General features: G+C 35.8%; 1 long non-coding RNA gene across 1 annotated transcript in view; it reads right to left on the reverse strand.

The window, feature by feature from the left end:
* Window positions 1-11946, reverse strand: part of LOC148215137 (uncharacterized) — a 62223-nt gene extending 50277 nt beyond the window's left edge. The window contains exons 1-2 of the long non-coding RNA XR_015796795.1: window positions 11825-11946; window positions 11504-11622 (exon numbers count right to left, since the gene is read on the reverse strand). This is a non-coding gene — a long non-coding RNA (uncharacterized LOC148215137). The remainder of the gene's footprint in view (window positions 1-11503; window positions 11623-11824) is intronic.
* Window positions 11947-12146: the final 200 nt, after the last annotated feature.

Raw genomic sequence — 12146 nt, forward strand, 5'->3', positions numbered from 1 at the left:
AAATTGATCTAAAATGTGATCAGTAAATATGGTGATCATATTTTAGAACATGCAATATATTCATCATTCTGAATAATAGTTTCATCTTTTGTACATTATAGCATTGTACTTCCAGCTTTAAATATGCTGTAGCAAATGGGCAATTCTTTCTTCTAAAGAATATAAAGAAACATATTAAAAAGGTCATGTCGCTATGTGCTTTTACCTTCTGCTACCATCAAAAGACCAAAAGGACAAGCTGCTTATTCTTTACAAGTAAAGTAATCTAAAATGATGAAATTATTTGCTATGGGTATTGATCTTTGTCATATAGGTATTTTAGGACCAATATACTGTACTTAAGGATATCAATAAAGGGTCAGTACTTGAGAGGAAAATTTAAAGTTAATAAATCAGTATTACTCTTTGGTATGGGACTAATGGGATTTAAAAAACCTCTCTCTCCAGTTTCTATGAAACAAATAGTCATGTTTCGCATAAGTTCCCTTTCATGACACGTGACAGTCCCTATACACATAACAAAAGATAAACTCTCAGTATATTCAGTATTTGCAGGTATTTTTCTGCCTTAGCAGATATTATATATTATGCAGATATTATTCTAAGCTCAATTGTCTTTATGGAATATTCATCACTGTTTAGGACTAAAAATGATCTAGTTGCTTCTGCTAAAATCTACCTGGGGTAGGGGGAGAATTTAATTGGACAAGTTTGTATTGACACATCACATTTTAATGTCATTTTCAACTCCAGCTATAAATTCTTTAACAGAGCAGGATAAAAATACTTGTAAATGTCTTGCTAGTGGTTTCAAGCAATACACAATGAGAAAAGGTAGACATTTGTAGTAGATGGTCATCCAAAGACAATCTAATGACAACACAGTGTAGGAGTGTAAACACGCAGCCTAGAGGCTTCATGTGGTCCAGTTGGGTGTCTTCTATGGCCTACAACACTGCCTCCTACTGCCTATGTATTGATGCTATCTGATGATGACAAATTATCCAGCTATATTTTTGAAGATATAACTACATACTGTATCAGGCAAAAAGAGAAATATTTGTATTGTTTTTATAATGGAGGAAATACAACAAAACTACCACACACAAAAAAAGTCCCAATTAAAAGTGGTCCAGCCTGCTTTAGAGTACAGCTTCAACATGCTCTTCAATATCTAATGCAACACTCAATTTGTATATATCTGCTAGAGAAGGATAGATGCAGACAGGTAGTACTGGAAGTAGTGGTTCTGGAAGAACATAGGTATGAGGAAAGCAAGATGAGATTAAAGAACAGCAGGGAGCGGAGTGGCCGAGGTACCTGGATTTAGACCTGAGATTGGAAATTACATAAGTGGTCTACTGTATGTGAATTCTTATGTAAAGCAATTTTGCAATGCAGTTTGTTTGATAATGGATCTATTATTGTATTAATATGAAAGTCTAAAGCCAGGAGTAGGCAATATTATGCCCCTTTGGACTACAGCTTCCCCAAACCACTGGCACCATCAGTTATAGTCAAGGATTGTGCAGTTTTAGATCCGAAAGAGTTGGAGGACACCAGGTTGCTTATCCCTGCCTTAAGTAATAGCAAATAATCTATATTTCACAACTTGAAAGCAATAAGATAGTTGAGCTACACATCATCTTAGCAAATGCAGGGCTTTTCCTGGAAGTTGTTTTATCTCTTAAGGAAAAAAAAATCTCACAAGACTTACTTCCTTCACTTTTTAGAATATTGATAGTAGGGGAGAAGGGATTGGCAACATTTTCTAGACTCTCAGGACTTAGGTGAAGGCTGTATTGCATTGCCTGAAATATAAGAAGACCAGCATTTCAGCAGATCTAACCAATCTCGTGCAGATATTTTGAAAATCTTATTAAAACTTATGTAAGACTGTCAACATCTTCTGAGATTTTCATAAAAACTCATAAAACTTTCTATGCAAAATCTCAGGAGAATTTATTTTAGTGTTATGTGATTTTTAGCAATTAAAATTATGTGATTTTATTTGGAGAGTTACCAAATTTATTGCAATGACTAGCACTATTAAACATTTTAATTGTATAGCAGGAGTTTTATGTATGCAGCTTTGCAAATGTCTTGGCATGTATAATTGGTTTTATTGTTTTCTGGAATGCTCGTTTGTTTTAGTGTTCATAAATTTCTGTTCCTAATTGATATAAAATCTGAAAATTCAGAAATGATATTAGCTTCAGTTTAGACACCAGAATGACTCATAGGAACTAAATGGCCCATCTTAGAACATTCTGGAAGCTTGTAAAAGAGTAAATGCTTAATCAAAGCTCTCAGACAAAGCAGCCATTGAGCTACTTCTTTCGGCCCTTGTTTCCTTTTGAAGTACTAGATTGTTGATGATTTAACAGAAAATTTGCTACAAGCCATATTATTCCTCTTTTATAATGTTAAATATCTGAAATGCAATGACAGATTTCTCAGGAAAACAGTAACTGAATATTAGAGAAAGTAAATTCCGCAAGACAACCTCATGAAAGGCCTAGTATATTTGAAAAAGAGTGAGAAATAAAGAAATGAGTTTTCATGCAAAAGGCCTAGTTAAGTCAGACAAATCCAGTAAAGGAACTACCGGAACTGGGTGAAAAACCAGAAAGAAAACCATTTGGTCATTCAAGCACAAAATCTTCTTCTTTCTTAACTCTTAATGACTCTGAGGGCATCAATCTCCAGCTGATACTTAAGATATTTCTTAAGTTTAAGTTTCAGATATTTAACATCATAAAAGAGGAATAATATGGCTTGTAGCAAATTTTCTGTTAAATCATCAACAATCTAGTACTTCAAAAGGAAACAAGGGCCGAAAGAAATAGCTCAATAGCTGCTTTGTCTGAGAGCTTTGATTAAGCATTTACTCTTTTACAAGCTTCCAGAATGATCTGAGATGGGCCATTTAGTTCCTATGATTCATTCTGGTGTTTCTAAAGTGAAGCCAATATCATTTCTGAATTTTCAGATTTTATATCAATTAGGAACAGAAATTTACAAAGACTAAAACAAACAAGCATTCCAGAAAACAATAAAACCAATTATACATGCCAAGACATTTGCAAAGCTGCATACATAAAACTCCTGCTGTACAATTAAAATGTTTAACAGTGCTAGTCATTGCAATAAATTTGGTAACTCTTCTAGAAATATCTGGAGGTCTGACAGCTAAGAATAGGAGAGTAGTCTCTTCCTTGCAGCTGGCATGAAAACAGGAGAGGAGTTACTAAGTCAACTCACCACACTGTATAGAAGGGTAGCACAAAGGCAGACAAGAGACAATTTTTTGTTCCAGCAGGAATGTTAAAGCTACCTTCCATCAGTGAAAATGGCAAAATGTGTAACAGTCAAGAGTAAACCTGTGAGATGGGCAGAGAATATCTGCCAAACATTTCACATGGGAGAAGGACCTCCCAATCAGGCCTGCTTTGAACACTGGTGGGGCTTTACCTGACTTGATGTAACAGTGTGTCATGGGCCCTTGTTCTATTTGGACCAGGCTTTCTTGGGACTCAGTAGTCTGGTAGTTTGCTAATATTATTGGAAATCTGTGTGGATGCCAGATAGCTATGTGACACCAAATTGTCTTGCAGGATCAGGAGGCTAAAGGGTTACCAAAACTACCAATTTCAACTAATATTTCAGGTGTCAAAGCTTATTCCATATCTCAAGAACAGCAAGGTAGTTGGAGGCAATTTGACCTTAGCAGAAATACTAAAGACAAACATGGAATTGTGGGTCCCAGTCTGGGGATCCTTGTTCACAAACACAGACCCCACATTACAGATTCTGAGACTGGAATAGATCCACTAATCCAATATATCAAGAGGAGGCAGGAAAGATCCAACTAACTTCCACCCCATCAGCTTATTGAGCGTAGTTAGCAATGTATGCTAGGCACTTCTATGGGAAACACACAGGTTATAATGCAGGATATAATCTTGGCAGAAGAACAAGCTGGATTTAGGGAAGGGCATTTGGCTTCTGATCAATGTTTCACCCTTCACCATCTAGTTGAAAAATACATCAGTTGCCCATCTAAGATCCCCTACATAGCCTTTATTGGCCTAAGGCAGCCCTTGATTTGATCCTTAGAGCTAGGCTTTGGGAGAAATTAGCTGCCTCTTCCATTGACTGATGCCTGCTATTGCTGATTACATTAACTTAAACACTAAAGGGTCACTCCTTGAAGAAGTATCTTTTATAAAATAAGTCAATAATAATTCAGCAATATTCAGGAGTAATCATAGAGCATTGGTCGTATTATCAAAGCACCAGGAGTGATATAGGCCCCCATGTTTACAAACCATATTATAGCATATCAAAATACCCACAAATAATAACATTAAAAAACAAACAAGAGAGTACACAGGGAGGGTTAGTATGGCAAATATTATGGTAGATATCATAATTCATTTTTCATAGTTCTCTTCTGTGTTTATACTAAAGATCTTTAACTATATAAACAGAATAAAAGTGTGATAATGAATAAATTATGAATACATAAGGGAAGAAGAGAGCATCAGTTTTCATCAAAATAAAGGGTGCTTCCAGGCTATTGTCCTACATTCATAGGATTTTATACAGGTTTGAGGAGTTATCTTCCCATATGCAATTTCTCTTCATTTACTCTATATTTTTTGTTACCACCAAACCAAACCAAACCAAACCAAACCAAACCAAACCAAACCAAACCAAACCAAAATGGTCAAGATGAAAAACAGAATAGTTCTACAATATATTTCATTCGATAGCGCTAGGCCATCTATCTGTAAGCATCCTAATTTTCAGCAGAAGATTAGATATAGTATTTTTCTTGTTTATAATCCTATATTTCTATCACAGCACTCAGGGAAGGTTTTAGGCTGAAGAAATATTCTAATTATAGGAAAAATAGAATACCAAATACCAAATACAAATACCAAACTTTTCAAAGAAAAAGGACATGACTACATCTTCAGCTCTATATTTCTAGAATTTTCAAGACAGTTGGAAAAAGTTTATATCAAGATACTTAGGAGAAATTCTATGTGGTTAATTACAAAATGAATCACCTAGTATCTACAACAGAATTGAGAAGATCTTTGTAATGTGTCCTGTGGGGATTTTGGAGGACATTGAACACCACCACTGACTAAATATTCTGTAGACAAATGTTGCTATGAGTGGGCTGGACTGTGCATACTTAGAAAACTTACTGAGTGACTCACATTTATGGGAATGAATTTCTAGGATAGACTTCAGTATGTGTAACAAGAAAAAGTACCACTATATTTCACATTATATGATTTTAACTTTTAGGACATGATAATGCTATTGCTGCCTTTAGGTGCACTGTGTGAATCCTGTCCCTACTGAACAGACATTCAAGATGGAATATTATTGATTAAATAAATAAATAAATAAACAAACAAATAAATAAATAAATAAATACCTTTAAAGTCATATAATGTAATTTGTTCTTCCTAGAATCCTTTAAGCTAGGTCCAGTGGCCATCTCTGAAATTTTAAGAGCATGTTGTAGGTGCTCTCACAAAATGGCTACCATGAGGATTTTATCTATTCATAAACTGGGTTCTGTGGAACACCCAAGTACTAGAAAGTGAACAGGTGAGGAGATTCCCTGCCATCTCTTTTAAGTCCTCAAACACTCAGTTCAGTGTTATTTTTGTCTTTCAGATAAAGCACTAGATTGCAACCACTCATTATTTTTATTTTCTAAGAATGCCCATGTGGGTTGTATAGATCCTGTAAATATTCTTGGAAGTAAATAAGATATAAGAAATTGGCACTTTGCTTTATTGTACATAAGTTTTTTAAAGGAATTTAAATCAGCAAGGAGCTTGTATCTGTGGCTATATGGGTATCCATGCACACTACATGGCCTCTCCCACTATATACTATTATGGAGGGGGGTCAAAGAAGATGTAAAATGCAGAATCTGTGTTTTGAATTCTCAGGACATGGCTGCCATGTGAGATTTCTCACAAACTAATTAAGGAAAGAAAAGGATTCAGACAGGCCTGGGAGTGGGGTGGGGTGGGGTGGGGAGGGGATTAAAAGTTTGGAAAGATGAAGCCAGTTGATAAGACAGCAGGAACAAAGTAAAGAGTTGAAGATTAGAAAGAATGGTGGTAAAGGAGAGATGTGAAGATATATGATAGCAAGAGAAGGAAGGTCAGGTGGGTGGAGAGACAAGATTGCAAGAAATGTAAGGAGTGGGGAAGAGAAAGCAAAATGGGGTACAGAAGGCAGCTGAGAAAAAATAGGGGATGCATTATTTGTCCTTATGCACCAAAGTTATTTTTTATATTCTTTTCCCCTCACCCACTAACACACAAAAGGGCAAGAGTTGTTCCCATCTTCAAAAAGTGGAAAAAGGAAGACCATGGTAACTAGACTAATCAAGCTTAACATTGATACTGGGCAAAATTCTGGAACAGGTTATTAAGTAGCTCATTTGTGAATATTTAGAAGGTATGCCTTACATGGCAGGAGCCCATATGAGTTTATCAAAACTCATCTTTTTTTTTTTTTTGATAGAGTGACCCGTCTAGATGACCATAGGAATATAGTGGATATAGTGCACTTTGACTTGAGAGAAGCATTCAACAAAGTATTTTATAAGATTTTAGCAGAGAAAATGGCAAAATGCAGGCTGGATTATGTACAGTACAATTACATGGATAGAAAATAGGCTGAACAGTTGAATGCAATGAGTGTATATCAGAGACTCCACATCAAACTCTAAGGAAGTTTAAGTGTGTACTGCAGAACTCCGTTCTAGGCCCTGGTTCAACATATTTATAAATGATTGGATGAATGGTTAAAATATTATTTTCAAATCAGCAGACATCACTAAGATAGGGGAGATAATAAACACTTTAGGGGCAGTATCAGTGTTCAGGACCTTGTCAAGCTAGAACAATGGGAAGAAATTAGCAAGGTAAGTTTCCACAGACGGAAATGCAGAGTCCAGCATTTGGTTAGGAGAAGTCAAAGGCATGAGAATAGGATCAATAGGAGGGACCCTACTGCAGCAATACAAGTGAAAATGGTCTGGGTGTCTTGATGGATCATAAGTTGACGTAAACCAACAGTGTGAGGTAGCTGTAAAAAAACCAAAGCCAAAACCAAAAAATAAATGCAATCCTCAATGGAAGTATAGTGTCAGGATCAAATTATTGTTCCTCTCTGCTCAGTTTTGGTCAGACTGCACCTAGCATATTGCATCCAGTCCTGGGAACCACAGTTTTGGAGGGACATTGACAAATGTGGAAGGATAAGTTGGAAGTATTTTTTACAGTGGTATCCAAAGCAAGTTGTGATAGTGTCTATGTTTCTACAAAAGTGTAATGTCATTGGGTATGTGAAAATTCTTGCTGAAGCTCTTTATTTCAAATGCCAAAGCTGCTTTTCCATCTCCCCCGCCCCATATATTTCAGGAAAGTTTTTTTTTTTTCATAAATCTAATCAGAATTGTCAAAATTCTTGTATTTCCAACTATTACAGGAATCCTGTAACTTAACAAGGGTTTAATATAGGTATAATGTTTTCATTAGAGGAAGTAGTATTCTGGTCCACAAATGCCTCTTTAACCTGCATTTATAACAGGTAACAGTCAAAATGTTACTGATACTTTAAAAAATCATTGTTGGACAGCAACTAGTAGACTCATACAACTAGTAGACTCATACACCATCTATGGACGTTTACTTAGAAGCCCTGCAGTGTTTACTGAAGTCTGTTTCCAGGTAAGTGTGTCTAAAACTGCAGCTTTAACTAATTCCTGGGTATATGCCTGTTCAAAGACACAGTGAAGATTTAATGATAGGATTATGTTTTATTAACTCTAGTTACTGTGGTATGTTGCTAAGGTCTTAGTTCTGTTACTTTTAGTTTCAGTACTTGTATTTGTAGTGAATAGTATTTCAATACTCTTTCTACTGGGGAGAAAAGCTTCTCTTTTTTTGGCAGGAAATTACAGCAGTCAACTTCTCTCTATTTTTTCTTTTTGCTTTTCCATCTAACTCTGTCATTAGTCCAGCTGTAAAAAGCTGTGTGCTTCCTTGATTCCTGACATTTCTGGTACATATCAGATTTGATTGATACAAGACAAATATTTCATCTTTCTTCCATAGAACCTAAGGTTCCATATATGGAGTTCCCAATGCATTTTTGCATTGTGAAAATAAAATGTTTTCTTGACTTTAACGACTACTACATCATGTACTTCTAGGCCATATACTGAATAATTCATAGAGAAAATCACAATTTATGGCCCATCCGGCCATAATTAACCTGATCACATTTTAGCAAACCTTAACACTTGTAAATTCTATTAATGAGAAAGAACTATGCAATGGGATTTCCTGGTTTGTGATCTGTATTTTTCTAAAGGTTCCAGATAGCAGCATTAATTAGAATAGGAAGAAGCAATCAAGCATTAAGACTGCAATGCTGTACTGAATGGGCTGTATGTAAGCTTCTTTGGACTCAGTGGGAATTTACTTTAAATATGAATTAGTTGTTATGTCTTAGATTTCTAGAGGTTTGTAGCTTTAAACTAGTGTCTGACATAAAATTGCTAGATGCATAATGGTGGATGCTTTCATTAAATTACTTTGGTTACCCCACTCCAAAATTCCTATTAATGAAAAATAGATTTGGGGTGAATTATCTGGAATTTTATATATATGTAAATTGATTTCTTCAATTCAGAGTAGTGCAGGCTTCCAAAAAAAGAGGGGAGGTTCATTAGAATCTGTTCTTTACCTAGTAGTATAAGGGAGAACCTGGTGTGGTGTGATAGAAAACGGGTCATATCCTTTGTGGTATACCACATTCAATTAATATGACAAGCTTTGTGATCCTGTCAGTTCTCACGGAGGGTGGAACCAATGTTTGTTTTCCCACTCCTCTTTTTTTTTTTCCAAATTTTCAGAGGGTATCTCACTGAAAAAGAATTATGGATTTCCGTCCAAGAGGACTGCATGGTCTGATAAAGTAAAATCTACAACAGAAAACAACTTGTTTTTTTTCCACCCTTTAGGTCATAATTTCAGTTACGAAAGAAAGTGTAATAAATTTTGGCGGGAAAAATAACCAAACTATTTTGGACATTTCTAATGACCAGTCTGTATAAACACTACTGAGAAATGGGGGTGAGAACAATTTGACCAAGGGAATGATTATTTTTCTTGCGTTGTAACCTAAGTATTTGTCAAGTCAACTCTTTTGAAATTGTCCTAAGCTCAGTGAAAGGAGGAAGCAGACTCACAGAAAGAGAAACCTTTGAAAGGTCTTCGGGTCTCACATAATTAATGAAGAATAATCTATATTATTCTTTATTAATCAGCAAAAACAGTATTTACAAAATATTGTCTACTGAAACTTTAATTAAACTTCCCTCTTGAAATACAGGTGCTAAATAGAATAAGATTTATAGGTGTGGTTCTGAAATTAAGGTCTGCTCAATCACCATATGCAGCTGATTGAAGTGGCTTCATCACTTAGGGGGCAGGATGAATTAATCCTTCTAATTAAAATTAAATTTTCTTAAAAAAACAAATCTAATGTTCCTCATGTTTCACACTGTGCATATGTCCCCAATTTATCCTCCCAAATTGCTTGGAAAGTGAAAACTGCAACTTGTAAAGCTGTGACTAAGGAACTAGAGATATACTTGGTTTATAATAACAAAAATACAGAGGAAGGCTCACACTTTATTTTTAGCCGACAAAAATGTCTCTTTATCCTAATAGAGAGTTACGGTCCTAGTCCTTATTCTTTCAAAATCCCTTTCCATGTATTTCCTCTTTATGGCCCTCACTGTGTTAGAGTTCTGGAGACTTTATATTATCATGTCAACTAAAGAAGCACAGTTTCCATCTTTATTACATTCTAAAAACATACAATTTCCTCAAGAAGGCCTTCCTGTTCTGTAGATAAAAAGCAAAAACAAACATTTGGATGGGCAAAAGAAAAGAAAAAAAACCCTAAAACTAAAGTCAACTATATACAGGAAGATGCTTGTTATTCTACTAATATTGCTTCCTTTCCTTATTAGCAATTCAGTGGAAATGAGTCGGGGAAGATTTAGGGATTTTTCACTCCATTTTTGTCTTGTTCTTACTAAGAGACATTCCCTACTCCCCCAAAATATGTGACTCACACAATTCATAGTGATTCAAGTCAACAAAACTATCTGCTAATGACAGTAAAACATTGCTTGAAACTTTTATAATTGAGCACAAAGCAAAGATTTTATAGCATGTTTCCCTCATGTTCACTCTGGTTTTCAATCTATCCTTGAAGAAAAAGCAAGGTGGCTTATTGTGAGAGAAGTGTGATTTTTCCTCCTTCTTTAAAATACTTATTAATACAAATAACGAGTTACTCATATAGATACTCCTGAGGCTGCAAATAGAGGACTGTGGGAAAGAATTTTTCCCCTCATCCCAACTCCTCATGAACATAGCAAGCATGTATTAATAAAAGCCACTTTATCTTCTTGCATTTCTTATACATTACATGGGCTTTGAAAACAAGTTAGATCCTGATCATATACTTCTGAAGAAGATCCAAGCTTCCTGAAAGAGTAGCTATTTCTTATGCTGCTTACTTCCAGAACATATCTGATTCAGAGTTTAAGCCAGCTTTCTCCAATCTATCATCATCCAGATGTGCTGGACAATTCCTCCTATTGTGGCAGCGGTAGTAGTGTTGTCTGAGAGTGATGGGCATTGCAGTCCAACATATCTGGGGAAGATCTTTTTAATCAGTATCTCAGAAAGTCCTGCATGTTCCTCTGTTCTTGTCTATAGTCTACCTCCTGTCTACTTTATGGTTCTGAAGTACTTCCTTGGGTTATACATTCCTTGAAACTTCTTTGTAGAAGAGAACAGCCTATTAGCCTGATGATATATTACATTAATTCAAAAGTAAGTCTGGGAACTTCATTCTAGGTAACCTCCATAGAGTAATGAGTACCTCTAAGCTTCTTCTAGTCTGGACCAATGCATTAAGTGGAAAAACAGCATATACAACTAGCTTGACACTGAGGCTTCTTCTTTGCTCAGGGTTGTATTTGTGTTTATCAGCAATGCATAAAGTGTGTGCTTGGCTATTTTAATGACGGCTGTTCCAAACCCAGACTCTGCCAGGACTGCTAAACACTCCTCTGTTGCTTTGTGCTTCTGCTGTTGCATGCAGTTTCTATGATTTACAAAAGCCACATTTACAAAGCAGGACAGTGATGACATTATGCTGGTAACTTGAACAACTGAAACAAATCCTCCAATAAAATTGCTCAATAAGAGCAGCAAGATGTTAAGCCATTTATATTTCAGATTGTATTAAAATCCAAAAAGATAATCATGGAAAAATGTGCTACTAAGAGCTTCTGAAAAGTGCAAACATGCATTTTCTTAAAGATGTGGGAGTCAAAAGTATATTTAAAAGTTTGAGTGACACTTACCTCGTACGAAGCACTGCTGGTAAGAAGGAAATGACTCAAATATGCTGTTTGAAGCCATGGTTTCCTCTTTAAAAACTTATTCTCTCTTTTATAAGAGACTGGTATATGGTTTTCTTCACCTTGGGAAATAAAAAACCAAGAATGGCCATTATAATCAACTTCTTGCCTACCAGTGCACTTTGCATCTTTGTGTCTGCAAAGCAAATAAATTCAGTTTCTCTCACACAAACCCTGAAACGGTTTTGTAAGAAGAAAAAAAAAGAGTCAGAGAAAGAAAGGGAGAAAGAAATAGCAGATCACTTGTGGTTTCATGATGCTTACCACTCTATGAAACTCTTGTGGTTTGCAGTCAAAATGATTCGCCCTGCCTGCTGACCAATATCCCGGACCCACTCTTGTGTGACTGCCTCTGTACCCAACTTGTGGTTCTGTGGTTGTTTATGAGGCCCAAAGAAGTGTTTCACACAACCAATATTACAAATTTAACTGTTCCCCTTTTCAGAGCCTGCTGCAATTGGTCCTTGAAAATCACGTGATTTCAATGATGTCAAGCTAACACACACACACACACACACACAAACGCAGACACAGACACACACATGCAATATTCTGAGCAATATACTTCCCACACCACCTGCCCTCC

The sequence above is a fragment of the Python bivittatus genome, unplaced genomic scaffold (genome assembly GCF_059951505.1).
Source record: "Python bivittatus isolate LINGU-HERP-01145 unplaced genomic scaffold, Pbiv_v1 ctg000350_np1212, whole genome shotgun sequence".
Lineage (NCBI taxonomy): Eukaryota > Metazoa > Chordata > Lepidosauria > Squamata > Pythonidae > Python > Python bivittatus.